Consider the following 16234-nt stretch of genomic DNA (forward strand, 5'->3'; position numbering starts at 1 on the left):
AACAGGAATATTTCAAAATAAATATCGAATACACAAGAGAGTAAAAATGTAAAATCTAAAAGCTATTACGTAACGATTCAAATTCTAGTATTGATTTTTACTTAATCTAAAGGCATTGCAAATCAACAGCTAATACAGATGTATCCCTCCATAATATGAAACTAAACAAATAAAGGCCCTCGTTGTGTTTCATAACAAAAACACATACTCTAGTTTTTCTTTCTTTTATTTTTCAGCTAAAAGCTCGGCTCCTTCCTGCATATCAAGCTTCTTCAAGAGAAAATTATATTCTACTAATACACATATAATTGGGATAGAAGGTACTTATAAGAAACAGAAAGATGATGATGATGATCAGAGAAATATACAACGACATATATATATATACACAAAATTTTAATATAGCAGGCAAATGCATATACATATACACATAAATATATAATTTATATCAAATACACTCACGCTTACCTACCAAAGAAAAATTTATATCATACAACACTGTTCTCGGAGTTCAGAGAACAAAAAACCTAAAATAAAGTTTCTTGCTATTCCGAGCAAAATCAAAACCCTAATTCGAGGGATTGCAGGCCAATGCCGACATAGAGAAGCGAACAAATACACATACACATTTAGCATACAATGAATTCTGCAGAGAAGTACCGAAGAACAAAGGGATCAAACCTGGCGAAGAGAGCAGAGAAGAAATCAAACCGCTGATAATCGAAGGAGACGACTTATATATTCATATATGCGTATATATATGTGTGCGTGCGTGCGCGCTGTGTGTAATTTTTTTAAGAGAGAGAAAGAGGGGTTGGGAGAGATAGAGAGAGAATCGCTTTGTGTTGTAAACTGACGGTTTTTAAGGGAAAAGTAGGGAAACTCAGACCGAAACGTGGAGTTACATGTTATCTCTTGACGCAATTAGGTGAGGTAAACGCCGAGTGAGATCTGTACTCGCCCGTTGAGAAAAAAAACAGAGCACCGTTTTGGTAATTAGGCGATTGGGAGAAAAGTGGAGGGCCTTTTGGTAATTTGACGCGTAATCCTTTGCTTTTTAGAAGTTTGTAATTACTGATTATTTGTGATTACTGATTACCATGCCATCAGTTATCAGATTATGTCATAAATATACACCATATATTGTCTTTAATCCATCAAATATTGTGAAAACATTCATCATTAGCGAAACTACCCACTATATTGTCATTTTATTTATTACGTAACAAAAATATGGTGTACAAATCATCATTAGTGCAACTATTCACTGTGTTGTCGTTTTATTTATAACTTAATTTAAAGAAAATAGTAAATACTTTCATTTATTCCTTAATTCAAAAAAAATATAGTGATGTGGTGTGCATGACGGAATGAAGATATTTGGAAAATTCCAAACATAAAAATATTAAAGTCTTGTTTGGCTTGTGATTGCCAAAACAATTTTCTTTTTGGAACTATTTTGAGAGAACAATTTTTAAAGAATTGAGTTCCAATGGTATCATTTTATTTTTTGGACGCTATCCTGTACATCCAGACGCAAGACCACGGGCCCCCATTTTAATTAAGTCCGATTTTGTTCTACCTTGAGTGAGAATTCGAATTTTGAACGTCTGAAACTCATGTGAGGATAAAGGAGGAAAATTATTTTCTAAGTAAGGCCTAATTATTTTTATTATTATGTGACCATTTTTCCTCACTTTGGTCATTGAATTACAAGTTCTTTAAAACAAAATGAGTGAGGAGGTTTGCCAGGAGTGATGTTAATTACCTGAGGAAAAAAAAAAAAAACTTTAATTTAATAAAAAAACACACTTTATTTACTATAATGTAAACACTAAAAAATAAACTCATCAAAAAATACTTTAGGCAAAAGTAATTACAAATCTGTCAATTTTTATTATTCATGAATACATAAAGACCATATTACCCTTAAGTACTTTATGAAATTTACTAAACTAACGTTGCTTCTCTTTCCATTTTCTCTCTCTAATTTACCCCCCTTTCTTAGGGATGGCAACGGGGCAGGTTTGGAGCGGATTTCCCTAAATCCCGCCCCGCCCCTTTTAATTTTTGTCAAGTCCATGCCCGCCCCGAGACTCGCGACGGGTTGAATTTTCATATCCAGCCTCGCCCCACCCCGTTGGGAAATACTATGCCCCCGTACCCGCCCTGCTAACAAATTTTTTTTCACACTTTTTGGAACTTAAGCTCTTACTATTTAAATGTGGAAAGTCTGGAAATGACACAACATAAATAAATTATGTATCCCAACAAAAAAAATAAAATAAAATAACATGCACATAACATAATTCAGATAATATAATAAACAGAAATAAAAGTTTAATACAACCAAATCACAAGAAGTTATAAGCTCCAACTTCCACCATAACCAAAACAAAAGCAAATTTAATATTAAGTTTACATCCCAAATTAGGATTGTAAGAGATGGGTAACTGGGTAAGCCGCTAAATAAGTTTTATATATATATATATATATATAGTTATATGCTTAGCGGAGCGGGCCCCTGGGATATATATTGAACCCTCACCCGTCCCGTGACCCATGACGGGTACAAAATTTATATCCATACCCGCCCCAACGGTATAAAAAGTGTTCCCATATCCGTTATTAACGGGGCGGGGCCCCGGCGGAGCTGTAAAAATTGACATCCCTACCCTTTCTCAGACCTAGGACACACTTCACCCCTTGCCCCTTTTTCGCTTGATAGCTTGGTTTTATTTGAACATGGAAAACCCATTTTTCAATCACACGTCCTATGCTGATAATAATCGCAACTAAAGTATTATTCCCACAAAAAAATGGAATTAAGGTGTTAGAATGAAAATCGTTTGGAGATTCCAAAGAATCGGGACCTAGTAAGGTCCAACTTTGAACTCTTTATCTTTGGCTCCGACTTCGAAAGGCTTGCAGAAGGCAGTTATTGAGTGGTGCCGGAAACCAATGATCGATGGCATCTGTGGTGCCTGTGTTGGTGGTGGTGTTGACAACTCATCATTACCGCCTGTATCTATATAATTGCAGAGTTTCGACGCGGGTGAGATGGAAGAAAAGGCAGCAATGGCGGCACCCGTGATGGTTGAATGAGATGGTTCGGCTACAGCGGCGACTGTTCAGACAAAAATCGAAACAATTCAGATATGAACAATTTAAACCCAAACCTAAACCTAAAAAACTTGCCTGAAACTTCAAATTTGTGTAAACAGATTATCATGTACTTCTATTCTTGAAATTTCCTTACCTATAATGATAACTACAATTTTCGCTAATGCATTTTTGGCATATCCCACACGATGAAACTCAATTTAAGAAGCATGTTCAATTTTACTTGATTTGTTTAAGTGTTAGTTTTATATTCTTAAGTGCAAGTCTTGCATTATTCAACAAAAGTTTTACTTTACTTAAGTATAAGTCTGACAATATTCAGCATAAATTTTACATTATTCAGTAAATGTTTTACATTGTGGTTCTTAAGGGTAATTTAGTCTCCATGTATTTATGAACAGTTAAAAGTGATGTATGTGTAATTATTTTTGCCTAAACTATTTTTTTATGAGTTATTTTTTATTTTTTTCTTTGTACGTTATAGTAATTAAGACTTCTTGGGGTGTTTTTTTTTATTAAATCAACCAAAATAATAATAACAATAGAGAATAACTATGATGCGTGATTTTTTTTTTTTTTTTTTAAAAAAACAAATTGAATGATGCACAATTAGTGTATCATAAATCTCATTTAAAATAATTGATAGAGTAGATTAATTTAAAAAAAAAAAAAATTGTTCGATCAAAGTATGAACGTCGACAAGGGTAGCAAATGAGCCCAGCTTTGGCTTGTACGGTTTTCGTAGGGAGGGCTGCCGGGGGGGGGGGGGGGGGGGGGGTGGGCGGCTGAGATCAGTTTGATTTGTCATTAATTTAAAATGTTCAGACTCAATTCTTATATATATATTGTAATTTTAAAAGGGACAATATGAAAATTTTACAAGTATAATACTTGTAAAATTTTCATATTGTCCCTTTTAAAATTACAATAAATATATATACACACACACACACACACTATATATTACCCTCCTTTATACAAATCCCTGAGTTCGTAACTGCTCGTATTTAAGGTCATTTTAATTTATTCATGGACTCATGTATGTCTATATGAGTTTAGTGTTTACTAACTTACACTAGCGAAGCGAAGGCGGCTCATTTAATAAAATCAATTCAAAAATCAAATTCAAGTTTAGCTTGTTTACTAAATCGAGTTGAGTCCATCCTAAACATAAGTTTTGTATATATTTTTATAAAAATTATTTTCTTATTTATTTTTTTAGAAAAAATTTTAAAGAGGGAGGAGGGAAAGAGAAAATCGCTTTGTGCTATAAACTGAGGTTTTTAAGGGAAAAGTAAGGGAAAGACTCCATCACAAAATATAGAGTTGTTTGCAAGGACAGAAAGAGTTGAAGGACCAGGGGGATTTTCTCCATCTCTTATATTATATATATATATATTTTATAATAATATATGCTTCTTCTTTTTTAATAAAAATATGGAAAGTGACCCCTGAATTTTCTCGTTCTTTATAAAATTCTATATATATGTTTCTTAATTTTTTTCTCGTAAATTATTTCCTTAATCCTTATATTCTATATCTGTAAATTAATTTCGTCCAAAAAAATATTACTTTCTTTTTATATATATACATATAGACATTCATAAACATTAACTTATATGCATGTACTGTAAATATATGTTATGGTATATAATATTACAATACGATAATGTGCCCCTGAAATTTTTTTTTTGGCTCATCCCTGGGTGCATGGAGAGTTTTTGTACTCGCTAGAGTTTGTTGTTGAGAAAAAAAAATAGAGCACCGTGTTGGCAATTTGATAATACTAAGCAAAGTGGAGGGCCTTTCGGTAATTTGACTCCTTTATGGAAGTTTGTAATTACTTTTATTAGTATTTGTGAAAAACTGAAAACCATGCCATCATCCGTTATTATCAGATTACATCATACATATGCACCAGATATTAATGAACTGAGAGATCCCGGTCAGGCAGTCCTGGTTTGTCGAGGATTTGAGTCTACATACTTTCCACTACGCACCAAATCAGAAGTTACTCCAAGCAGACGATTACATGTGAGTGAGGGATGGAAAGACAGAGAAAGAAGAAAATTAATAAATGCACTCCTCTTATTTATATATATATATATATATAATTTTTTAATGCACTCCTCTTATTTATATATATATATATATATAATTTTTTAATGCACTCCTCTTATTTATATATATATAATGCACTCCTCTTATTTATATATATATATATATATAATTTTTTAATGCACTCCTCTTATTATTGGTCATTCACGAAAAATTATAAAGAAGTGGAGGTCTCACTTTACATGGACCAATTAAAAGCATTCGATTAAAAAATTCTCTGCTACTACTTTGCCATGAAGTACATTTATCACTACAGTTGTTGTATAGAGTAATGATTCGAAATACCAATTAATATAGTCAGACAAGAACTTTGTGAATGATAAGAATAAACTCTCTTACATTTATCTAAATAGTTGACTCGTCGAGTCATTATTTTTTGTTACGAGCAAAACCAAGATAAAATCAAGAATCATAATAGAAAAGTAAACATACCACACAAAGAACAAAAAAATTATACGTTGTTCGGCAACATCCTACGTCAACAGTTGGAATCCGAAAGTCTTCACTATGCATAAAATCGAAAATTATAAAATTTCAGTCCCTCATTATATTTCTGTACAAATTCTAGAATATCTCTCTTATTCCACTCCAAACCCTTATATATTGGGTTATAGGAGACTAATTAGGGTTCAGGACACATGAACAAAAAATCGGGTCCCACACAAAACTCATCAAATGGTTCGTCGGATCGTAAGCGGGTCCAGAGTCACAACATCAATAATAATTGGATAAAATCATTGATAATTTTTTACTATTGTGTGGTTATTCTTCCTAGCTTTGGTCATTGAGTTCTAAATTTTCTAAAATAAATTAGTTTTGTAAGGTATGCTAAGAGTATTGATAATTACCAAAGAAATTAATAATTGAAAAGGGAGTTGTGTCAAATATAAGACTTGACCTCTTATGTATGGCCAATAAAAACTTCATTTATATATTTTGAAATGTTTTCAACAGTTTTCAGATGAAATTTTCTCCGGTGGTCATCTTCGGAAGTTAAATTTAAAACTCATAATCCTAAAACATAGTCACGTGATATGTGCATATATAAGCCTTTGTGCATTACTTGGCTTGAATGCATGGTATCACCAGTTTTAGAGCCAAAGAATCCCTCCATAAATTGAAGATGCATAAAAGCTTAATAATTTATTAAAAATTAAGTTTTAATTGAGTTTATTTTTATGCCTCACTATACCATCAAATAATCGTAATTTCAAACTCAGTCACACAATTCTTGTAATTCTACACTTAAGTTACACAAATTTTTAAGTGCTGATTTTACACTTTAAGCTCACTTTGTGCCATTTAAATTTTGTCTTTTTCATACTCCTACTTTTGCACGCGCCCCTCTGTGTGAGATTCATGGGAGAAAAGTTTTTTCTTAAATGAAAATATTATGGGAAGATAAGTTTAAACAGGCTCTATGGCTCGTCCCTTTCAATAATTTTCAAATACACTTTTTATAGTAGCTTGTAAGAGGATTTTTGTCTAAATGAAAACTTGGAATATAAATATTAAACTACTAACCTTTCAAAATATATATATATATATATATATATATATATATATGTTTATTAAACTACTAAACTAATGAATTATAACACACAATGCTGATGTTCTTCAAAATTTTCTTTTTTCAATTTCTCTCTTTTACCTTTCTAAAAAACTAAACAAATTTGTGAACTAATTTAAAATATATATATTTATATATATATAACTTAAAACATTTAACCTCCTGTACAACAGACGGTATCCAAGTGAGTAATAAACATACTGCTTTAGGCAAACATGGCAAGGCCCAATCTGTCGAAAGACCCAAATAAATTAGCCCAAAAACAATTAAAATAAAATACAACTCATTACTTAGGCCCAACTGGCCCATATTGTTGTGTAGGTAATTTTGAATATTTGATACTATAATCCTCTGGAAAAAACTAATTGGCCCTCTTCATTGACTCGGACACAAAAGTAAAGCCCACTTATGAGAACTCGGTAAAAATGTCCAGTGTTAAATGAGGAAAAAAAATCACTTTTCCGTTTTAAACTCTTAACATGTTTAATGTTAAAGGCTCTCAACTTTACATGAAGATTAACCATTTAAAAGAAAACGAATTTTAGCGTGCATTATTTCCTTTTTCCTTGTCTTTCCTCCCTTTTTTTATTTTTATTTTTACAATTATCTTTAAGATTGTTTATCGATATGTAATAAATACATTTACAGTTGGATGTGAATAAATTCTTTACTCACCAATGAGCAAGAAATCATTACTCTCCTTATATATAAGTTGCTTTATTTATACTTTGCTACCTCTCCATTTTCTTTACAAAGCATCCCCATCCTCTCTCACAAAATAACTATAACTCAGTACATATTTAATAATTCAACCAAAACTTAACCTAATGAAAACTTACAGAGTTTGTATATTTAGGATCCATCTACTTAATTAGACATAAGTGAATACCGTAATTTTTTTTAGCACATGTACAACTCTCTAAAACCCTACCTCCTCCAACATATCATTTCTCTCTTTCTCTGTTTTGGAATTTCGCAACTAATGTACTCATATTTGGTTCATTTATCTTCGTTAATTTAGGTTACAAACATTTTATATAATTATTAATAGAAGAAAATTATTAGGAAAAAAAATTTGTGTTAACAAAATTCACTAGCACTCTCACTTATTTATAGAGCTTCACCTTCTCCATGATTTGGATGGTATTTACTCTCTGAAACTCTCCAACTAAATATTCTAGATATTTATCCATTGTATCTACGGCTTGACAAATATTTTTAGAATCCTCCCGACTCTAGCCTTTAGAAATCTCTTGAAGATCCTGAATTAAATTTTAAACTTGTGTTCATTGTAACCGTTGTAACGATGTTGTGGTACAATGGATGATTATAAACACTCTATCAAAGTACATATATCAACTTTTTGGTTCTATTGTAAGTACACTTTACTTTGATAGAGACTGTGAAGAATTTATAGTTGTCTGTTGCATTATATTATCGTTACAACTATTGAAATGAATAATTTCTCCTGCTAAAATAATGTTGCATGGCAAAACCAACCTTACCTCCAACTTGGGGGTATGACCACTTGCAAAACCGTTCCCTCCAGTTGGATTCATAAGTTTTTTTTCTATTTCCATTTTTTATTTTTTTTGGGATTTTGAATTTTTTATTTATTGTTTGGTTTATTTATTTTTTGTAAAGTTTCATTTGTTAGATTCAAATATGAACTAGAAAGTGCCAACATTTCTCAAAAGCACACACTACAATTTCTTTAACATCCGCATGATTGTTAGGTTAGTCCACAACCATATTACAAAACAAATGAATTTATTCTACAATGCAGGATTAGTACCTACTACGAAGCAAGAGCTGGCTTACGCCATAATTTTAATCACACAAACATATACATTAAAAAAAAAAAAGAAAAAAAATAAAGGGAATAATACTTGCTTACTCACCTGTGAGTAAGAAATTTTTAGTGACTTAGGTAGGTGAAACAATAAAATTATGACAAGTGTTCTAAAATTTATAAAATATAAATATAACAAAAATAGAATTAGAACTGGATTGACCCATTTTTAATTAGATTAACATTATCTTTTACCTCATATCTGATATGATATAACACAATTTTTTTTTTAGTACATTGTATACATCCTTGACCACTATCCCTATAAATATCAGAATATGTGAATTGAGATATAGCATTTGAGGGGTTGGTTTTGCTCTCTACCTTCTCAAAGTGGAAAATATGTGATTGATATGAAGAGCCATTGCTAGAATCATAAAATGCTTCTGGTTTGTGCTTAAAAAAAAAAAATTCTTACCCTTCTCTTGTCCAACTTAGGATTATTGTAGTGAGAATGAGGTTTACTTTGGAAGTAGAGGTGAATGGGTATTTTAATAATATGATTTTTGTTTATATATATATATATATATATATATATATATATATATATATGTATGTATTAATATTTATATAGCTATGGTGAAATCCAATTTTTGATCTTTTGATTTCGAAGAACAAAAACAATATATTGTTTTAGGAAGATCTTGTTTTTAAAAGGTATTGTTTTAGGAAGTTTGAATCCTAATTTCTCTCTACTTTAAAAGTCAATTTTGTACCTATGTATGTACAAGTGTGTGTATAGATATATATTGAGAGAAAATAACGGTTAATCAGATTAAAATGGATTAAATACCTTGTGGTTCTATTTTTGTTATATTATATATTTTATAAAATTTGAAATACTTGTCATAATTTTATTATGCCACCTATTGAGTTAGTAAAGACTCCCTACTTACTGGTGAGTAGATAAGTATTGTAAAAAAAAAAAATAAAAATAAAAATAAAAGATTACATTTAAATACAAAATCCAAGCAATAATAATAGATTTGATTATAAAGGAAATCTATTTCTGTAGATCATGTAAGCTTGCAAAATTAAAAATAAACTACTAAACTCGTGAATCACGCAATGTCCTTCAAAAAAAAAATTCCTTCGTTTCGGTTTCTCTCTCGTACAACTAATTGAATGCCACTTAAAATTTAAGAACTTAAAGAAAAAATAAGTTCCACGTATAAAGAATTAACATTATAAAGTGTGACCTAATTTGCGGAAAGAAAAAAAAAAACATGTGAGTGTGAAATTCATTAATTATTCTATTCTTTTTTTTTTTAATTTACTTTTATGAAACTATACAACTTTATCCTTAAAAAAAAAAAAAATCATCATTAATTTTAATTAGGTACTTAAAGCTTCATCACCTAAGATTTAGCTCATAAATTTGAAAAACTTAATTTTTAATTTTTAATTTTTGATTTTACCGAATGTGTGAGTAGAAATATGAATGTATTATGGTAAAATCTTACACCATGTTTCAATTAGAACTCAAACCTTTAAGCTACTGTTTGAAAGGTACAAGAAACAATACCCAAACTTATGACTAATAAAATAAAACGTTTCTATTATTCCACTTGAAAAAGGGTAACTAATTTACTGTATTTTATTTTTATTATCTATATAGGAAGGTTAAGCAAATGGTATGATTGAAGGATAATGTCTGTACAATTGTGACTAGGCCCATCTGCTTTAGGCAAACATGGCAAGGCGCAATCTGTCAAAAGATCCAACTAGATTAGCCCGATCTGAAAACAACAAAAAAAAAAAAAAAAAAAAAAAAACAAAATCGAAATCATTCTCTAGGCCCAAAGAAGGCCCATATTCTTCTGTAACTATTTTTGAATATGGATCTTGTGAGAGCATTACCCAGTAAGCCTAATTTCACATTTCTTGATTAGGCTACAAACATATTTTTTTTATTTTTTATTTTTTTAAAATTGTGGTGTATACCGTTGTTATTTGTTAAGTGTTAAGGCAATTCATAAGGTTTTTATTTTATTTTATTTTATTTTTATTTTGAATTTTTTTGTAGCCTAATTTCACGTTTCTTGATTAGGCTACAAACAATTTTTAAAATTGTAGTGTATACCGTTGTTATTTGTTAAGGCGCAATCCATAAGTTTTTTATTATTTATTATTTTTTATTTTGATATATTTTTTTAATAATTGTTTGGTTTGTTTATATTTGGTAAACTTTCATTTGTTAGATTAAAATATGAACTAAAAAGTGCCAACATTTATTCCAAGCACTTTTTACAGTTTCATTGAATTGGTTTTACAAGCTTCACTTTTCCACCACAAGAAACATATTACCCGTCCCAAAATAATTGTTCATTTTCTTTTTTTGAAACATTCTAAAATATATGTTTCATTCCTAAAATGGATGTACTATTTTTTATGACATTTCTAACTATCATTTTGGCTAAGGATGGCAACATCCCCAAACCTGATAGGTCCTCGTCCCGTCCCGCTTAGGATGGATTTGAGGACCCTTTTATGTAAATGAGAATGGGGATGGAAGTAGTTTTTGAAACCTTGGTGGTGGTGGGGATAGGGTAAACCCATTCCGCGCCCGTTTAGTGTGTACGTTTATTAAAATATCCTTATATATTATATATATTATTAAATTAGATTAAGTATACATAAACACACTTTGTAAACATACTTAAAAAAAATTATAATTTGGTTGTGCTGAATCTTGGAATTTGAGAATAAGAAAAATTATGTGCTAAAAAAAGTTATAATGTGCACTAATCGGTAATGGGCATGGGCATGGGCATGGGCATGGGCAGGGGCAGGGGCGGGGCGGATTTGGGGATGGGGGTAAAATTTAAGGCGGGGGATAGGGTGGGGATCGATGGTGATGAAAAAATTCATTGAATATGGGGATGGAAATGAGATCATCGCCCTGCCCGCCTCACCCCATTTGCTATCCGTACTTCATGACATATTGGAGTACTCTTTTGTCTTTTACTATGATAAATTTGAAATTTTGTTCTTACCAAGACAATAAAAAAATATTAAAAACTAATCATCATAAAAAATTAAATTCTCCAAAAAAATCAATAATTTTGGAAGGGAGGCAGTATTTGTTAAATGTAGGATTAGTAATTTAGTACTAGTGAATAAGAGCTTATAATTTTAATCACAGAAACATTGACAAAATAATAATTTAATAAAAGAAAACAATTAAATACAAAATCCAAGAAAGAATAGATTTGATTATCTTGTTATAGCGTATACAACTATCCCATAGCAGAAATTAAGATCATGAAAATTAAGGAATATTCAACACTTCTTATTTAACGAAAAAAATTATTCTAACACTTCGGCTCTATTTGTTTAAATGCAAAATATTTTACAGAAAATAAATTTTTTTATTTTATTTTCTGGTGTTTGGTTGTCGTAAAATATTTACGAAGAAAAAATATATTAATATTTTACAAAAATAATTTATCCATTAATTTTTGGTAAGTTATTTTATAAGTCCCACTTAAAAAACTAAACTCAACTTCGACTTAGACCTTTGCCAAACATAAAAAAGTATAAATAAAAAAACATTTTACCTAAAAAATAAAAATATTCTTTAAAAAAATTATTTTACTTCGAAATAAAGAAAGCCTACTTTTTCCTTTATCAACAAGCAAAATGTTTTGCCTTGTAATGCTCTTTTGTGAATCTAACATGTTTGTTTAATAAAGATATTGGAAGGAAATTTATTTCTGGCCCATAGATCATGAAAGCTTGCACAGTTAAATTAAACTACTAAACTAATGAATCACATACAATGTCCTTACAAAAAATTATTCGTTTCAGTTTTTCTTATTTGCCTTCCTAAAAATAAACAAATTTGACGCATGTCACTTAAAATTTAAGAAAATGAAGTGTCACTTAAAAATAAATTCAACGTATAAAGAGTCAAAATTATACAATATGCGTGAACTAATTTCCGGGGGAAAAAAAAATTAAAGTGTGAAATTCATTTATTATTGTATTATTTATTCATTTATGAAACTATACAACTTTATCCTTACAAAAATCATTAATTCTAATTAGGTATTTAAAGCTTCATCACCTAAGATATAACTCTTAAATTTGAAGAACTTTAATTTTTTATTTTATCAAATAGCACCTAATTAAGATAAAATCTCACGAGCTTAAACCTTCCTAAAGATACAAGAGACAATACCCAAACATACGAGTATGGTCCCTTTTTTTTATAGAATAATGTCATATATCTCTTGACCTGTCCTTATTAATTAAACTAAAACTGTGTACACAAAGTTAATGTTGGATTTTTGGTGGCATAAATAAGCTATTTTCGGATGAAACTATGTCTCAATATGACCCAAGGTTTAATTTAAAATTCGGGCCACAACTCAACACGTAGAAAATGACACACACACACACATGATATACAGAATCTATTACTTATTACTTGCAACCGGAGAGAATTGAAATATTTTTTTTTGAAAAATAAATTTCAATTTTATAAAATAAAGACTAAGTGCTGGCAATATAATGGTAGTTAGCTTAATGTCACGCTCCGCAACACTTCAAGGGAGTTTGAAAGTGTCTAAGGTTGCACGTGAGCTTGGAAAGGTCCAAGTCCGTGACACTAAGCTAACTTCAATTACAAGGCCCAAAGCTAACCCATCCAAAGTGAGACAAAGCCCATGGCAAACCCAGGCCCAATAGATCCAACATAAGAGAGCAGTTACAAATGACCGTTACAGACCATCAAATCCGATGTCCATGGAGCTGAAGCCTCCATTCCACATATTCGTACCGTGTGATCCGGTGGCTTTACAGGCGATCGGATGACAAACTCGGGGAGCTCCCATTCAGCTGCAATTCTTCTAATATTGAGGGAGTCAGAGATTGAGGTTGAAAGTAGCTTGCTTCTTACAGATTCTAAGGTGAGGTGCAAGATTGAATTTGCAGAGAGGCTCTTTTTTTCAAAGATTCGACGATTCTTTTCAGTCCAGATATTGTAAACCAGAGATGCGAGACTCAATTTAGAGATTGAGTTGCTATGGATTCCAGAGGAACCTTTCCAAATTCCAATGGTAGGCAGCCCAGTGAATAAGGTCAGACCAAGAAGATCAATGGAAGGATATGATACCCGCAACGGGCTTATAAGAATGTCCATAAGGGCTTGACGAATTCATACTTGAAAAACAAATGATCAGGAGACTCTGGTTCTCTATTGCAGAGGATACACATTATTGCATTAATGTGGGTTGTGCAGCTTCTGTTAAGTGTAGGGAGTTAATGTTGAATGGCTACCCAGAGAGTGAATTTGGTATTGATCAAGGTTTTGTCCAGACTAGGTGAGGCTATTGAAGGTTTTGTCCAGACTAGGTGAGGCTACTGAAGAGATGCAAGGTTTTTGTTGAGGTGTTTCATTGTGTGGGCAATGGAGAAATCACTTGATGGTGATGGACACCAAGTATATTTGTTTGGTTTTAGTAAATTAGTTGTGGGAAGGTTGTGAGTGCAAAGCAGCTATGGTAGGATGTTGGTGATGGATTGTGGGAAGGACCATGTAGAATTGGTGATGAATATACACTGCTTGGTCTTGCTGTCATAGGGAAATTTTGACGTTTGTTGAGGGGTGACAAGAAGATAAAGAGGACTAAGATAGCACCACTTGTCAAACCAAAAATTAGAGATTTTCCCATCTCCAATTTCAACCTTGACAAGAGGCCAAATATCATCTCTAAGGCTGAGTAGCTTCCTCCAACTCCAAGAACATTGACTAGGAATTTTAACCTCCCAAATACTTCTACATTTTAGGAGGTAAGTATTAATCCATTAGACCCATAACATGTCATTTGAGTTGATGATCCTCCAAAGTTGCTTTATGATAGTAGTGCAGTTCCAAATATGTAAGTTAGGGAGCCCCAATCCACCACACCTTTTGGGTAGGCAGCATTTCTCCCAACCAACTTTCCCTCCAACTTTATTTAGGTCAGGGCTAAACCATAGGAAAGATTTAAAAATGTTCTCAATTAAGTTCATGAGTTATACTCATTGGAAGGATAAAGTTGGAGCTCTAATACATTTGAGTAGAAAAAAGGATTGCCCTAATGAGCTGCAATCTTCCAACAAATGAAAGACTTTTCTTTATCTAGTGAGCAATCCTTGAAGTGATCATGTCAATAAGCTTCCTACAATCATTTGATCTTAGCATTGTTGGAGTTATGTTTCAAATTAATTTTTAGTAACTCTATATTTATGAAGGCTTTAAGTTTTGACTTTACTATTTACTTACGAAGACAAAAAGTATTTTTACAAACTCTAACTCAAAGGATCTTCACCTTATGCAATTAAACCAACTATATTAATATGTTATTTATGAGTTAAGTTTAAAGTTATATTAAATACTTTATTTGATTATGTCTTTTTATATTTTACTATAAATAGTACGGCATACGAAGCCTACAAATCACACACTCCCAATACAAGTAAGAGAGAAAAAGAGATTTAAAAAAAAAAAAATTCAAACTATTGAGTTTGAGTGTGTGAGTTTCATATTTTCTGTTGATCGGACGGAGATAAATACACAGGTTCATGAAGAAGAAGTGTAACCTTCATGAACATACAGTTTTGATATCTGGGTTTAGTTGAATCCCGGAGATAGTGCTGCCATTTGTCTTCCGTTGCACGTGGGAAAGGCTTCAACTATCTTCAAGAAGCAATTACGCGCCTTTAAGCCTCGATATTCCCCATTTTAATATTTTGGTTCCAACAATTTGAAGATAGTTTTCTCTCCAATGGCTTCATCTTCGTTGCTGTCCAACGCTGTTTCTTTGGTTTTTCAACTGAGGCTTTCGATGGTAAAAATTACCTTCGGTGGAAAGGAATTTTTCCTTTCACCATTGAAAATTGCTTATGTCTTGACTGAGCCATGTCCAACTCCTCCAAGAGACAAGACGCCGTCTGATTAAGTTAGTTTGAACAACGAGAAGATCTCAAGGTGGATTGACGATGATTACTTTTGTCATAATCATATCCTTAGTGGTATGGTCAACACCTTTTATGATCAATACTCGAAGAAATGCAAGACCGCCAAAGCGTTGTGGGACATTCTCAAATTAGTCTACACAACTGAGGTGGCCTGCCCCAAAAAGTTCTTGGCTTCTAATTATGTGGGCTTCAAGATTGAAGATGGAAGGTCAATCTTTGAGCAAGCACAAGAATTTCAACTCATAGCAAATGATATTATTGCTGTTGGAATGTCTCTTGATGAGAACTTCCATGTAGGGGTTATTATTACAAAACTTCCATAAGGGGTTATTATTAGTCCAGAGCAATTAATGCAACACATCTTCATTGAAGAAGAAACCAGAAATCGTGATGTCAAGCAAGATTCTAAAGAAATAACAGTAAAAGCTTATGTTGTTGAGAAAAGGTCTCACAACAAAACCGTCAAGAAGAATCACAAGAAGAATGATTTGAAAGCCAAGTCTTCTGAAAGTTTCAAAATACGCTTTGGCTCCGGTGCAAATGCAAAAGACAAAGGGTGTTTTTATTGTCATAAGATCGGTCATTTTGCTAAAGATTGTCGAAAA

General features: G+C 31.6%; 1 protein-coding gene across 1 annotated transcript in view; it reads right to left on the reverse strand.

The window, feature by feature from the left end:
• The window catches only part of LOC132274488 (histone-lysine N-methyltransferase ASHH2-like), a 41955-nt gene extending 41041 nt beyond the window's left edge, over nt 1-914 (reverse strand). The window contains exon 1 of the mRNA XM_059775756.1: nt 682-914. The gene's annotated coding sequence lies outside the window, so the exon portion shown is untranslated. The remainder of the gene's footprint in view (nt 1-681) is intronic.
• Between the last annotated feature and the right edge of the window lie 15320 nt (nt 915-16234).

The sequence above is a fragment of the Cornus florida genome, unplaced genomic scaffold (genome assembly GCF_030987335.1).
Source record: "Cornus florida cultivar Cherokee Brave unplaced genomic scaffold, ASM3098733v1 CherokeeBrave_3.0.0_Hap2_Chr09, whole genome shotgun sequence".
Classification (NCBI taxonomy): Eukaryota; Viridiplantae; Streptophyta; class Magnoliopsida; order Cornales; family Cornaceae; genus Cornus; species Cornus florida.